Genomic DNA, 12,968 nt, shown 5'->3' with positions numbered 1-12,968 from the left:
TAATAATTAAGGGAGTAGTTTGTTCTTTGGGGAGAAAATGTATTAACTTTCTTCATGTATATTCTTGCAGGATTTTAATAGGTGCTAAATGAAGCAAAGACTAGCTAAAACCATTTTATGCACGAAGGTAGGTTTCGAGCATTTGACTCTTTTTTTTGATAGCATTTGATAGTTTAGATAATTAAATTGACCCCTAAAAAAATAATCTGAAAATAATATCCTCTGATTTCAGTAAACTGATGTGTATTTTTTTCTAAAGTTAAGGCATGCAATTTAAAATTAATCTGAGAATTTAACTTGCCTACATGCAAGTTGTATGTAATGCAAGTTGTAAATGAATCTGGAATAGACAGATTCCTTTTTTTTATTAGGAAATCATTCAATAACATGTAATATAATCCTATCAGTCCTTGGAAATTATGTTATAATCTTCATGAATTCTGCTTCTTCAACACTGAATGTTGTGTCATAGCAAACTAGTTGCCTTTTATCATAGTGCATCGATTTCTATTGCTTGCCACAAAACCCATCAAAGTGACTTGTATTGTGGGCTGGCCATCCATGACAAAAGTAATAAGGCATCATCTTGTCTTGTCTGCCTATGACTACAACCCTTTTCATACTGCTTTCAGTTGTCTTCAAAACTACCAAACATCTTGCTAAAAGGTCTATTTAAATTTTTGGTTGAATACCAGCTCTTTTATGTTTTTACTTTATTCTCACTCTAAATATAATTTTAGGGCCTACTCTAAGATAAGACTATGGGCTTTTTCAGTTTTTCTCAATTGTTCAGGTGCACTTCCCAGAACGTTAACTTCAGTTTCAAAACTCTACCTTAGAACCTTACACATTATTGCAGCTGGCCATGGCACTATTCCATTTGTCATTGTTTTTATACAAAATAACAACAAACATGTGAAAGTGGCTTCTACAAAACATTAAATATATTTGTGATTGGAAATGTCCTTCATAACGAATTCTGTTCTTGTTAACTGGCTATTTCACACAGTGATTGACTGCATAAATCCTGTCATGCAAAATACTATGTACCGCAACCATTGTGTTTATACCAAAGCAAAAGGTCAGGCTGTCACAAGAGAGTTCTGTGACTGACTTCCCCAGTACATTCCCAGCAACTGAACAGCAAACATGTACACCTGTTCCTGACTCCATCCCACAGGTGTAAATTGTTGGGTAGAACCACAAGCACATATAAATGTAAAAGAGTTCCAGTGCACAGTGTTGACGAGAATGGAGCAGAAAGTTGGCATAGACCTAGGCAATACTTGGTCATGCAAGAGGGAGATGTGTTTGAGTGGGTGATGGCATAGTAAAGGGGAGAGAGGAGCATGGAGGACAGGGAGAAGGCAGAATATTTCTCCCGACATCCAGGCTACTGTCATACACCACGTCGTTAAGCATGGCTTAAGTACGGCTGAGGCAGGTTGAAGGTGCAGCTTCAGCTAAGTTCGTGTTGTGTGGGATCAATAATATGAATGTTCAGGAATGAAAACAGGTGTGTGAGTACAGCATATTCCACAATGTATCCATATAGACTACATAGTGTTATGCTGTGATATGAACTTTCAGACTGTACTGTACAGACTAAGTATATATATTTTTCATTTTTTACATATGAACTACTACCCCATTCCGGTGGCCAAAGCAAAGTATTCACACCAGAACAGGAGACTGAAAGAATCAACATGGTAAGAGCAAACAATGCCATTACTTTTCGAGCAATTCAGAGACCTGTAGTGCAAGATGACATCATCTTCCACATCACCCCTCTGAGCATCTCCACCACAGAAATCTCAAGAGGAACACAATGTCAATGAAACAGCTGTACAAAGATCTTTTTAAAATAAATAGTGAAAGAGTAAAGGAGCTGAGATACTTGTATATATAGATAAACCTTTACAGTAACATCCCTTCTTTCAATGTATCTGAATATACTTTCAGACCAAGTAAGAACATGTAGAATATATGTCTACTGTCATTGTATTGATGTTAGATGTATCCTGCAGTATTTGGGTTTGATGTGATCGATCGTGTGTTTGTGTGGCATGAAGAGTCAAACATCGTGGCAGAAACATTATAGGTCAACAAGCCACCATGGATGTTTCAGTCAACATAAGTGTGTGCTGCTGTCTCAGAGAATGGCATCATCCACCATGTTCCAACCACTGACCCTACTACTCAGAATGTCTTCTTGATTTCTTCGGGGCCTTTACACTGCTCTCATACCTGAGAATGAAAGGGAAGTGGTAAGACATGACTTGCCAAACTATGTGGTAATTTGGGTCAGTGTCAGTTTTCACCACTATAATCTTGTCAGGGAATGGCTTGATGCCCACCTGCAATTGTCAGTGGAGTTTCTACCATCGTATTCACCATTCCACAACCCTACCGACGAATTCTTCTCAGCATGCAGGTAAAGGCATATGATCACAGCCCTGAAATCAGATGTCATTACTTGAGGCTGTGAATGCTGGTTCTGGGGACAGCAGAGCTGAGCACTGCAGATTGTTGGCTGCAACAAACAAGGTTTTTCCCTCTTTGTCTAGGAAGGCAGGACATCAGGTGTGATGGCGATGAACTGTTGTGACCCAACAGAGGCAAGACGAGATGTACCATGACTAGCACAAAGAATTCTGATATATTTAGCTTTTATTACATCAGTATTTGCAGAATGATTAAAGAATCCTCTGGTACAGAGTTTTTAGTGATTGACTGACTGTGTGCTTTGCTGTATGAAATGAAGGTTTGGAATGTTTAAGGTTCTTTTGCATGGGTGCTGTGAGAAATACTTTTGCTGTTGCAGGGATTGCACCTAGAATGTTAAGAAGGGGTTACCTTTTCAATAAATACATCTTAGAGATTTAGAAAAAATGTAATACCTGTATAAATAAATATAAAAATAAAGTAAAATAAATAAATAAAAAGGCACAGAAAGACAGAATTCTAAAATATAGATGCACTCTGAATTACGTCTGATATGTCTTTGTTAGATTACAGTTAGATTAGTTTGACATGTTCTGCTCAGCTTTAACAGACACAAGCACGCTCACATTCTCTCATTACCATCTTTCTCTATTTCTTCCCAGGCTGTCCCTGAGCCTTTTTGGAAAGTTTTAGTAAATATCATTTGATTTGGAGACAGGGCGAGCTTCAGTATTACATGAGAGCCCATAATAACCCTCCATCATCTCCCTAGCACCCCATTACAACATTAGCTCTCCTCTCTCTGCCTCAAACACTCATCTCCCCACTGAAGCTTGTCCCTCCTTGTTACAGTTCATTTAATGAGCAGCTGTGGTAGCTCCATTCTTCCTGCATTCCTGGCCTTACTTCTCCTTCAGGGGTTGCACTTCCCAAGCACAGTCTTTTAAGGACGGAAGCCAATCTTTGTTTTTGACTCTTAAGTTTTGTCTAAATTTCTGTGTTTTCTTTTATTTTCATCCCAGTAAACATTATGCATTATACATGTGTCCTGTACTTCTGTAATGTGTGGGTACAGGTTATGCATGACAAAAATGCGTGATAGGGTTCTATGGGATTTGTTGGGCAAATGGCAACATATCTGTATGACCTAGTTCTATGAATGGACTGAGTTTGATCCACTGATTATTCAGATATTCTCTGGGTAATTTGCTGCCATATGCATTTCACCCACACACTTGGATCAGATTACTGATTTAGGAGAACTACCACTCATCCGCTAGTTTGAACAAAGCCATAAGATTCTATATGCAAACAAGCAACAAAAAAAGGTATTTAAGTACCTGTATATTCAGTAGCCACGTGAGATCTCACAATTGCAAATTCATAATTTGCATGTTCCAATCTGTATAAAATGTTGCCAACATTTAATGTAGGGCTATTTTCAGACATTTTGTACCTCTTCTCACAAATCATTTTGATTTTCTTGGTACCAAATCTGCATGTGCAGCTGAGGTCTATGAAAGTGCCAGTGACACATGTCACTGTGCTGCTACATCACAACTTCTACAACAGTACTTGAGACATGTTGTTCTTTGTCAGCATATATCTTGTGGCCTGGAGCACACTACCAACATTCAGCCCTAAATCAGAAATGTCCCAGGGTGTGAACTCTGCTTGGCAGGGCTAAAGTATATTTCTGCTGGTTTCCAACGAGCTAGAAAACATCAGCCTGAACAAAATCCCATTTCCATACTTCTGAATAAACAATTACATAATCTACATGTCCATAAACCACATTTATACTAAATTAGATTAAGGGTGGTGTAATTAGAAATCAAATTCCTCATGCCATGGTGCACAGTAATTAAATAGGCAAATGATTGTGCCTCATTGAAGAGTCCAGGGTTTAAGAATCACTTTCACTGATTAATACTCTAATTCTTTTATTATTCAATCATCAAGCATTTGACACAGAACAAATGACCAGATGTAAAATTGTGCCATCTGAGAGTTTGATAGCAAGCACCAGAGTAACATATGCAGGGTGGTTAATGCAAATGCAATGGTGAAATTTGTAGAGGGCACGTGGTCCTACATCAGTATGAATATTAATCACGGCATTCCAGCAGCACACCACAATTATATGCATTTGCTTTTTCAGGTGTCTAAAAATGATGTACATTTTGGTACGACTAATGTAGGCAATTTTCATTTTTAATAGACAGTTTTCACACCCATTATGATTAATTGGAGATGTGTTTCTATCGCTTTGTTCTGTCAGCATTCAACATCTGACACGAGGCAACAAGATGCCAAATATTTCAGCACTATGAACTGAAACCACATGTCAATTCATGCCAAAGCAGCAAATGTCTCACATACTTTTAGGTGTCATTCTGTTCGACCGAGCATGTTGCCTTGATATTCACAGCACTTTCACAGTTTGTAGATATTTTCAGCCAAGCAAATGCTACAGGACAATCTCTCCTCTTTCTCAGGCACGAGTAAACTGGCCAGCTCACTAAAGGACTGGCAGACAGCGTGGGAGCAGAGGCTTTGTGCTGAACACACAAATGGCAGCAGCGATTCACTCCTGCGTCAGCCAGTACACAAACACACTCACCACATTGTGGATGTGACTTTAAAAAAAGACAAGGACAGGACCAAAGAAATTAAACAGATCTTCTTGTACCAACTAGAACCTTCCATATTGAAAAAGTTGCCTACACAATGTGTTATATATAAATATTATATACTCAACATAGCCTACACTTAAAAGAAAAGGGTACATTTCTAACCTTTTCATTAATTACTAAATGATCATTATGAGAACTGCAAGCACACAACAAGTTATTGCATTATGTGCTGGGATTAAAGATAACATCCTAACATCCAGAAAAGGACTATTGCATTTTCTTCCAGTCTTTCCTTTTTTAAAGAAATGACAGAATTAGCAGAAGGTGTCTACATTTTCTTTCCTAGTCATAACACTGAGCTGTGTTTTACAGTACCTGTTCAAAAGCTTTTTATATCATGAGAGAGGAAGCTTCAGAGTGTACTACCATAACTCACAGTATTACCCGAGCAAGGTTGGCAGATAACTCTGAAGTGGAGTGGCAGTGAGTTAGCACCTCTGACAAAAATTTCCCCAACCTGCAGTTTTTGATCAACCTCTCATAGCTAATTGTTGTGGAAAGATGTTTGGCCAGGAATAGTGACTTCTGTAGTGAAAATGGGTTTCTGTGATACATTCAGCAATGAAATTATTAAAGTTCTGTCTGCAACTTTGGGTGACTGAAAATGTCAACTGATATCAGCTGTTGCAGGTCGGAGAAATACAGAAAAAGGCAAATTCTTTATATAGAAGGGGTGCTGAATAAAATGGAAATACAGTAAAGGGGCAGCAAGTAGCAGTTTCCAACTTCACGCGAGTCATAACACTATCATATCGTGTCTTATTGCTTCACTGCTTGTCAAATGGCTGGTCACATGACAAATTAATATTAAACATCAGGTCTAAAGAAAAGAGTACACTGAAAAAAGAGTACACTGAGTTTTCCCTCAGCTTCTATACTATCGTTCTCATCAACATGTAAAATGTCACTTGTTGCTGTTTAAGCAGTATTAATTGTACTACTTCAGCAGGCTTTAATAATAGTGTACAGTATGAAAAGTATGCTCTATGTTGCCCACATATGTGGCTCCAGCCAATCTTATTCCAGCCTTCAGATCTAAAGTATAGGTTCAGAAAATGACATCTTTCCCTCTCATCTTCCATGAGAGAGCCAAAAGATCCCCTCTCTTCATGTTTGGCAAAAGGCTGGGGATGCAATTCATCTCCATTACACATCCCCAAAGAATATGCGAGTGGGTGTAGAGACAATTTTCAACCAGGACAGATTGTTTTCATAGCGTCAAAATGACAGAAAGCTGTTGTGTGCCTAATGCAAAGAGATGTGTAACTGACTGGTGTTAATGTCTTTTCTGAAGGTGTCAAGAGTATGAATATATTATCAGCACTGTTAATACATTTTCATGCAGTTTCTTTCTGCATGCTACCTCTAATTGCCATAAACAGTTTATTTTTAATATTCATTATGTTAGCCATACCAAATGTTTAGAATAAATGTGTTAAATATTGACAGTCTAAAAAGCATACTATTGCCTACTGTAAATGCCTTTATTTGCATTTAAATGAAACTAACTCATACTAGCTACTTACAATGCTAAAAAACTGAGGGGTCTGGTTAAATCAAAGCATTTCATTAGAACTCTTATGTAACATTATTCAAAACAGAAACAGTTTCGTCTAGATAAAAAAAAAGAAACTGCATGTCTTGTGTAAGCTCAATTTTGACAAGGGAGAGATTGATTAATGGTTACCTTTTGTTATAACTAAAAAAGAACAAACTGAAAGCTTTATTGTACACCAAATAATTTACTAGCTGCTCAGTAAACAGATCCATGTTTCTTTATAAAATAATGAGTGATTTTATCTACCTTTGTTTTGCTGTGGGCATAAAACATAAGAACTAAGAAACATTTTGATATTCTTTCTCTCTGCAAACATTTGATTTAATTTCCTTTTGCTTTCCTTGCTTCTGTAATTTTCTTTCTTTTTTAATTTTTAAAGAAAATGAATGAAAATGAAAGTAGTGAAGTAGTGTGCCAGTATTCATCCACGAACTCCATCTACAAGGCAACTGAATAAAACTTGTCATTTGTTTGTGTTTAATTTGTGCTCATTTTGTATTGTAAAACATTTGTTTGTGTCAGTTTGTTTTTAAGTCATTGTAAATTAAAGCCCAGGAGAGAAATCACCACGAATTCAATATGTAATATGACAATTTATCAAACAGGTACAAACTATTTTTAAAGCCCATATCAGTAGCAGCAGAGCACACACAGATGGCACTAATTTAGTTAGGTTTTCAGAATGGTGTCATTGTTGAATAGGGTTTAATATACTGACATCACTCTCTGCCTTATAATAACATACTGTCATAGGACATTATAATATATCAAAAACCAAACCAGAGTGCACAGCACAAAGTCATGGCAAACTAAGTTTAACAGTTTCATTGCAGATGGGGTGCCAACTTCACAGAGGTCTCCCATCTTCTTATAACCTTTTCAAATGTTTAACACCTTCATCATTCTTCTACTGCGAAAATACAAGAAGTGTATCGAAATCAAAGAGGAATTAGCATTAGGGCCATCCAGTGTATTAGGTTTAAATATTTTATTGATCTGTAACACATTCTCAACCTGGTAAGTGCAATGCAGTGCTACTGTTCTGTTCGACTTTAACAATGCACTGCACCTGTTTGTTCTTCTTTGATTCATCCAGGTCCAACAAATTAGTTCCGTAATGAAACACTATTCTGACTGAGACAAAATACTACCCAGTCATTCACGGTGTAACTGATCCCTGAAACCATTTAGTTCACAGATGTTTAGCAGATTTAGGACTGCAAAATTGATATGACTGTCCTTTTTTAAAAGTACCTTGTTTTATCACTGAACTCTAGATACAAATGTTTCAACAGGTAGTCAATGTAGAATTTGAAAGGCTTCTGCAGTATTTGCTATGCTCATGCTTGCTGGGAGTGTGCTCTGTGGAACCATTTGCTCAGATGTTCTACTGCCTTCCCTTTTGACTTTATCTTGTCCACTCAAAGTTTTTCTAAGCCATTACTGTTTTTTCTTTGATGCCTTGTAATCCCGCGATGCCACTGTGATTTCAGGACAAATAGCCCATGAAGCATATAAGACTTTCGTCCTCGACCACACATCACTGTGCCTGTCAGCCATTAATGAAACTGCACAAAGACTCATCACTTTGATTAAATCTGTCAGCCTGGAACAAGATATACAGTGTAGTCATATATGCTAGCAGAGGGGTTTGTGGAGTGAGACAGATACACATTTCATAGAGACAGGTAACATTAGCCAGTTGCTTGAATGTATGTTCCACACCTGACAAATCCTTATGCATTGATATCTTTCTCAGTTCCTCTGTCTCGTGTATGCTAATGAGAATGTCAATGATAAATGCACAAAGAATAAAAGGTCAGTATTTTAGAGCATTAATTGACTTTAAACCTGCACATGGTTTAGGTTGGCTACCACTTTGATTACAGCTGACCAATGTCACCATCCCGTGCCCCATTTAGACACATGTGCTCCTCTGGCGACTTTAGACACGCCTGCAATTACATGTGAATATCGCCTGAATAATGGCAATTCCAACTTAATTTAGGGTATATATGCAACTTGATGATTACTGGTTTGAGAAATATAAAATTTCATGGACTAAAACAGCACAGAATATCAAATAAATAAAGTCTCTTAGAGGCACATAAAACTACTTTAACGGATGAGGTGAGAGGAGCTTGCTAGCATTCACAATGGATTTTGCTAAAAAGGTTTGACTAATAGCAGACACAGATTTTGACCTGTTAGGCAAAAAATAGCTCTCATGTGTTTGGATTATGTTCCCCCTTTAGCCAGCCTGGAGGGCAGGTGATACTGTCACTTCAATCTCAAGACTAATGGCATACTATACAAACATACGCTGTGCAATATTGCCTGGTTAACAGTTTCCAAAACTAGCCAAAACTGCGCAAGGCAAACAAATTACTTTACCCAGATGATTGAAATAGCAGAAATGGCAAGACACATAGCTGGTGTCTAACCACTCCTCTGGAGGATGAATGGGTTTGAGACTGACAGGAAATGATCAGCAATGTACCCTCAGTGGATGGAATGCAGATGAACAGTGTTAAACTCCACTGACCTGGAAATTTTCAGTAACAGCTTGTTCAGTCAGTTTTACACATTCTGCATTTATGATGAAAGCAAGACCTCTTCATTGTTAAACCACTATTTTAGGCTATCAAGTACACCTGGTAGCCGTTTAACACTTCAATTTAGCATAGGAATGACCTAAGATGTTTCATGTAGTGTCCAAAAATAGGTTAGACATTTGTCTTAGGGTTAGGCTTAGGCAGATACTTAAAATATTTAATCTACAGATGTAGTATATGAGTTAAGACATACATTTTCCCACAGGAATATTTAGAACTTCTTTATTAACTTCTACTTTTTGTCTACCTAAATTGTGCACTCTGATTAAGTCCCTAACTGTGTCACCATCTGCATATTTGAAGTAATATGTGATTGAAACAATTCCCCAACTACCATAAGTAAGCACACAACAGTGGCATGTTTGTGAAAAGCAGCATAACCTGCTCTGCTGTGCTCAGAGCGACATGTGACTTATGTGTAGAGAACTATGCTCCTCAGCATTTGCCATTACGGTCATGTACCTTGTGTATATTTGTGGACTGTACAGCAGAGTCATGCTGTGAGATAGAGCCCTTTTGTCCTTATAAGAATGGTAATGATAAACGTCAGCATTGTCTCCAACCCATTTTAGATGCATGCATGATGACACAAACACAGTATTAATGAGACGGCTCAGCTAAGAGATGACTTTAAAGCTACTGAACTGGTGAGATAAGCAAGATGAAAATAGCAAATGATCGGATCAAATTAGCAGAAATAGATATGCCTCTACATTGATGTCAGTTTTACCCAGAGTTGTGATACATCTGAATTTCTGAAAGAGTCTGGTAGTGCATAGTTGTAGTTATATATAGAACAACAGTATGTGCACCCAACCTGCAGACAAATAGAGAAAAAGAAAGAGAATTTCCCATAAACAGTTTCAGATCTCCTCTCAAAGATTTAAACTTTCCCTCTAAATAATTTAGTCTGGATGGAGAATCAAAGTTTCAAAATTCTAAATTGCTTTTTGACAAGAGGAGAGCCTTGAGACATATCCATGCAGTAGAAAATAATCAATGTGTAATTTCTTCACGGAAATGCAATGGCATTGAGAAAAGGAGAGTGAAAGGGAATGGAATGAGACTCTAACCCCTGTGAAAACAGATGGTTTCTTTAGGGTTTGTTTTTATGTAACAACTTACATCATCACAGAAATACTCTTTTTGATATGTCAATTGTATATTCAAAAGCAGTTTAAAGTCATTCAATTCATTTCTTGAATACATATATTTTTCATTATTTGATGGATCTGTATTCTTTTACAGAGACTTTCAAGGAGTCAGAGACTGTGACTACATAATGAGAAAACTCAGTTCCTGTTTATGACATTTCTTATGATGAATTGTAAGTAAAAAATAGCCAGAGTGACCTTGAATCTGAAAAATTAAAGTTCTTCCAAAAATAGTTTTTTGTGTGTTGGTTAGTAAGGAACTTAGTAAAGGGGACTTATTTTTGTTGGGTAACTCTGATATTATTAATAAAAAATCCTCATACACTGTTTTGAAGTCATTGTACTGCAGATGTCTCATGCAACTCAAGGTCTCCACAATTAAGTATGGTGGAGTAGTCTTTCTACCATAAGGTTGAGGTGCTGTTATATATATTATATACACAGACAAGGCAGACTTTACACCTCTATTTTTTTTTTCAAATGTATCAAATCTTTATTTCCAATACCATTCTATTTTCTCTCATACTGCTTTTTTCTCCTTCTCTGATGAAGGCTGGCAAGGCTGATACATTAGCAGCATGATTTTTTAACCTTAGCATGGACAAATAAAACAGTATTGCAGTTGAGGTATTGTCCTGTGAATTGAGTACTCCTTCCCACTTACTGATGTGAGTTTGTTTTAGTAACACTTTCCTGTCTCAAATGTTTAACAATTTAATGGGTTATTATCACTGACCAGTAGAATCATTCCCATTAATTACATTTTATCTAGTTATTAAGCTGCTTTCCATTCTCCAATGATGCCCTGAGCCACCCAGCAAATGGATTTTTTCATCTGTTCTGGAAGTCCCTTAATCAGAAGTATGCTCCTATGTCTCGGTGTGAGACACAGCATTTAACGGGCCCGCCACACCTTTGATATGCCGGATCATATCTTACTGTGGAACTCGGAATCTCTACTACACTTGCTGCCAAAGTCTGTACACAAAACCTATGCATCACTGAGAAGATGGTGGAGCAAACAAGCACAAAGACAGTGTGGTCAGACTGAAAGCAAAACAAAATGAAAATGGGCCCCACTTCTATAAATGAAATTTGCATAGAGGCCACACCAGCTGCCACTGGATATGAGCTGTTTCTATGCCTTGGGACATTTCCAGGGTGAGTCACATAGCTGCTTTTAAGCTGCAGTCTTGGTGCTGTAGAGTGAAGGAAGGTGTCAAGAGTGTCCTGCTGTTGCCTTTTCCTACTAGAGTGGCTGCTGCCTGCCAGATGCTGGTCTTTGGGTCCAGCGGGGTACCAGCACCAAAAGATAAAATCCTCAGCTTGGCAAAGAAAAGTTTTACAGAAATCATGAACCTTGAACTAGAATGTCCAGATTCTGAAGTTTGCAAAAGAAACATGAGTTGTGAATACTTTAGCCTTTTTTTTTTTAATCATTTAGCATTTTATCATTTTTATCATTTTATCATTTTTTTTATTATTAGCTGGAAGTTGGAATGCATTTTGTAATTGAAAATAGGTTTTCCAATTCCTTCTTTGTTCATTACTCAGTTTCAAATTCATTACATTTTTTGCAACAACTCTAATTTCCTTATCCTTTATTTGACCATGTGTTGAAAAACACAGGAAGTCAATGATGTCTTCTGGTGTGGACAGAATAGGTTAAAGGTCAAGTTCAATTTTCTTTCACCAGGCTTTAGCAACACTTACAATAGGCTGTCAATTTTGTAGCGCTCTCAGTGTCTGAAAGCTTGTTTCCCTCATAAATTGACAAAACCTTGGTTTGTTTAATTAATTGCTTAATTTTAAATCAGAAAGGTCAAGCCATGTACAGCATGGTCATGTACAGCAGTGTTATTTCAGTATATTTTCATTAACTAGCACTTAATGAAGGAATCAGTACATGGCTAGTCATTCTACTTGATAACTCCGTAATGCCAGAAAGTGGACAGTTGCGTTACAGCTAATATGGAGTACAAAATTACATATCAATAAATATCTGCTTTTCTTTTTTATAATATGTAGCTTGTTGCAAGTTTAATGTTGCATTTCAATTTGTAAACTGAACGTGCTGTTGCTATGAACAATGCAATGGAAAAATGGATAAACTACCACAGAAATAATGAAGGAAATCATTTAATTATTGCCTCTTCTAAATACAGCAAACCACTGAAATAGCCTGTCAATTCACTGAATTTCCTAATTAAACCACAAAGGATTCTTTTGTCTTAGTCAGTCTTTTAAAAGTGAGGTACAAGTTAAAACAGGGGAAATGAGCTATTTCTTTCCCCAGTGCTCTCTGCCCTTTTCTTACTGATCAGTGAGAACCTTTTCCAGCTCAGAGGAGCAATGGAGATGTTAAGGCCAATTAAATAGTCTTCTGAAATAGAAGCTGACAAGTGAAGCAAGGAAGGAAATGTGGAATCTTGTAGACAAACAACAAGGTTACACAAACCAACCAATAAACCACCAACCAAGAACTTTACAAAAACCAAAG

The 12,968-nt window shown here is 37.2% G+C and overlaps 1 protein-coding gene across 2 annotated transcripts in view; it reads right to left on the bottom strand.

Moving 5' to 3' along the window:
* The window catches only part of grm8b (glutamate receptor, metabotropic 8b), an 83,121-nt gene that overhangs the window by 31,776 nt on the left and 38,377 nt on the right, over positions 1 to 12,968 (bottom strand). The gene's annotated exons all lie outside the window — the stretch shown is intronic.

Source organism: Electrophorus electricus, chromosome 2 (genome assembly GCF_013358815.1).
Source record: "Electrophorus electricus isolate fEleEle1 chromosome 2, fEleEle1.pri, whole genome shotgun sequence".
Lineage (NCBI taxonomy): Eukaryota > Metazoa > Chordata > Actinopteri > Gymnotiformes > Gymnotidae > Electrophorus > Electrophorus electricus.
This window is presented reverse-complemented; position numbering and strand designations above follow the sequence as displayed.